A 3,626-nucleotide genomic window follows, 5' to 3' on the forward strand; every position below is an offset into this window, starting at 1 on the left:
AAAAAGAAAAAGGAAGAAGAAGAAAGAAGTCTTGTTCCACAAAGGATCTTCATTTTCTGAGACAAATATATTGTTGTTATGTCCTTATTGGAATTCCTAAATTCTCCATAGTTCAATTTTTCTCTATTTGTAGTCAAAGAAACAATTATCAGATTGTATTGGAGTTGGCACATGATAAAAAAGCAAAAGATGGGAATGAAATTGGGTGGGGCTGTAACTTGTAAAACTCATTTCCCAGACCGATTCTGCCTTCTCTTGTCGAAATTCTCAAAATGGCCTTTTAGCTAGTTTGGCCCATGGTACATACTAATGCCTTAGGTCCATGAAGCAAGATGATTGCAGCCTCATTTTCATAAAGCTGGGCTCTAAGTCTGGGCCGAATCACCTCTTGTTCATTTAGTATCAGGCTCCTCATATGGCACATACTGTACACACCTTGACACCTACAAATCCTTTTCTCTTCTATTAAGATCACCCAGTTTCTTTCTCTCTCTTCTTCTCAAAAAAAAAAAAAGCTTCTCTCTCTGTCTCTTAAATTGGTCCAAGAGTGCCCATATTCCATTATTTATCAAATCTCATTAGTCCTTTTATTTTTTTTCTAAGCCTTTTTTTTTTTTTTTTTCTCATTCAATAGCTGCAGATGATCAATATTCAAGAGGCTCTCCAAATTAAAGAAAAATGGCAGAATTTTTAGTATCTCCTCTCTAGTCATAGAAAAATAGCCCAAGACAAGATTGCCCATTTTCCCATAATCCAGAAACAATTTGGTAAGTCCATCTCCTCTTCTCTTTTTCTCTTTTTCCTTTCCCAGCATACACTCACTCACTTTCCTAGTTTACTTCACAAAATTTAGGTTATTCGATGGTTGTTATCCAATTGATGCCTAGGTGGGGCTGAAATGTATTTATTTGCAAACAAGTTCAGGTACATAAATCTCTCTTTTTGCCCAAGGCATTATTTTCTTTTCCAACATAACACATGAGAGACTTGTACTCCCCTGAATTCCTTTAGCTTATGTTAAATCCCCTTGACAATATTGCGAATAGCTACTGGTGGGTCACATGATCCATTCAAAGCCTCAGCAACAATCTGTGAGTCGCATTCAAAGATCACCTCTCGGATGCCTACATCCCATGCAAAAGACACACCCTCGTCTAAGGCTTTGGCTTCAATCTCTAAAGAACCCAGCAGTTAAGGTGTAGATTTACTCAAAGCTGCCTCCACTATTCCGAATGACTATCCCGACGCCAGAAGATTGAGAAGCCGTGAAGGTTGCCCTATTGAAATTAAGCTTAAACCATGGAGGTCACGGTGGTGTCCACTGGGTTTCATCTCTGTCCACAACCGGTTTCAGCTTGAAATTTGTTGTCTGGAACTCATCCAAGAGGAAACAAGCTTTCTGCACTATGGACGAGCCTTGCTGCCTTGCCTCACCCAGCCGAAACTCGTTTCTATTGAACCATAAACACCAAGTGATGAAATATAAATGATATAGTGTAATATATATACTATAAGTTAGGCAGTCCATATTTGTTATTTAAAAGTGTTTTAAGAAAAAGAAATAACACCGTCACCTCATGCTCAAAGCAAGAGTTAGATGTGTGCAATTTTTTTTTTAATTAAATTTTATCAGTAACAGTTAGATGTGTGCATTTGATAATTTTGATCATGATTTAGCCCTTAATTGAACATATAATCTATGCTTTTGTATAAAAGCTATATTAATTATCTATGCTTAACTTTACTATACTCTCATTCTCTGAAGATTAATGTAGTAGCTTTGGAACCGCCTCTTGTTTGATCTCTTCACGGTCCTAAACCTTTCATTTCAAATTTTTAATGACATTATGTAAGTTAATATATAGCAAGTAGACTATTAAGACCACTCACAAACAAAGCAAGAAAAAAAATAATCATTTGATTTTAAATTAAATAAGTTCGCATAGTCATGTTTAGCAATAAAAATGTAATGCCAAAGTTTGTAAACTAAAAAATAAAAGAACATTTCTTGTGAAAATATAAATAACAATTACAAACCACACAAACCAATGAGTTTATCTCATAAAAATAAATTTGGTCTATTGAGTTCCATTTTAGAATGAATACCAATAATATCTTAATAAGCATAGAGAAGAGTGAAGTGTTTTCCCTTGGTACTCAAGGTTACTCCAGGATAGTGTAGATTTATAGCACGATATAGAACTAAAACAGATTAAAGGAAAACATAAATTAATACATTTTGAAAATTCATTTTAGGCCTAATGGAATTGACCTTTCATCAATATCACGTTGGAGGTCAATCAACTAATCAACAAGAAGGCATGAATTTTGCTAATGAGATACTGAATCAGAGTCCAATTTAGCTACCCCTACTGGTTTCTGATAAAGTAGACCTGTTCAAACATATCTAATAAGGTTGGAGGCATCTAAAAGAACTAATCACTATGCATTACTCTTTGTCTCTACATATATATTATGTCCAATGAAAAAAAAAAACAGAGAGGTCACTTTCAATTTATCTAATCAAATTTACTTTTGGTGGACTTATTTTGCAACTACAAAATAAAAATGAACTCCTCAGCTTAATGAGAGTGTCTCAATCTCCTTTGGGAATGACCAGATTTACAAAGTGAAACAAATCACTATATAAACGATTCAATGTTACATGAGAACAAGTCTATGTTGAACTTTAAAAAATGAAATTTACTTTTTCTCCTCAGGTTTACATATATTTGTATGGCCAAAACAACCAAATCTGTCTTCTGTTTATAGAACTCTACCAATCATTTTACAATCCAACAAAAAACTGTTATGAACCTTTTTTTTTTTTTGGGTAATCTACCAAAAACATTCCACAATTTCAAGGTAAAAAATTGTCCCAAATAAGTAAATATAATTCCAATATGTCTAATACAACAAACAACAGTTATCGGATGTATACGCATATAAAATGAGGAATTCGATAATTGACACAGCATTGGTTAGATTATACAAAATATACCAGAAACAGTGTCTAGAATCCATGGTAACTACAACATCATATTATGAATCCATGTATAAGGCTGGCAATGCAATATACATAAACATAATTCATGTCCAAGAAAACCAAATAGGAACAGAAACATACAGATCTACACCAAAAATGGGAACTTTGTACAGGAATTTAGCATCGAAAAGAAAGTCTTAACATGAAATTTATATGACAGCAGTAAAAGCTCACAAACAAACACAGAGATAGATTGTGCACCCTGTCAAAAATTAAGTATCAAGGAACACAAAGTTACACCTAGAGTAAAGTCTTAGAAATGCGTCCAATGGTGACAACAATAGATTCTCTTATATATTGAAAAATAGTAGTGTAACACTTATAGTTGACTAACTTATCCAAAAAAAAAAAAGTAACTACATTTCACTCCCAAAAAAAAAAAAAAGGCATGTAGCAATTGGGCCTTGGCTCAAGTGGTAGAGGGATGAGAGATATCAGGAAGCATTTAGATAGAAATCTTGCTTAACAAACCTATGATGAGATGAGATGAGATGAACACTATTTTCCTTGCAGCATCAGACTGAATTCCAATCAATAACCTAGAGTTGAAGCAAATGCAAATTACAACATGCTTGAGATG

The 3,626-nt window shown here is 33.8% G+C and overlaps 1 long non-coding RNA gene across 1 annotated transcript; it reads left to right on the forward strand.

Moving 5' to 3' along the window:
• Nucleotides 1-490: 490 nt before the first annotated feature.
• Nucleotides 491-1,739, forward strand: LOC136066534 (uncharacterized). The gene is made up of 2 exons (XR_010628033.1): nt 491-767; nt 854-1,739. It is a non-coding gene; the product is annotated as an uncharacterized LOC136066534 (long non-coding RNA).
• Nucleotides 1,740-3,626: the final 1,887 nt, after the last annotated feature.

Source organism: Quercus suber, unplaced genomic scaffold (genome assembly GCF_002906115.3).
Source record: "Quercus suber isolate HL8 unplaced genomic scaffold, Cork oak 2.0 scaffold_38, whole genome shotgun sequence".
Classification (NCBI taxonomy): domain Eukaryota; kingdom Viridiplantae; phylum Streptophyta; class Magnoliopsida; order Fagales; family Fagaceae; genus Quercus; species Quercus suber.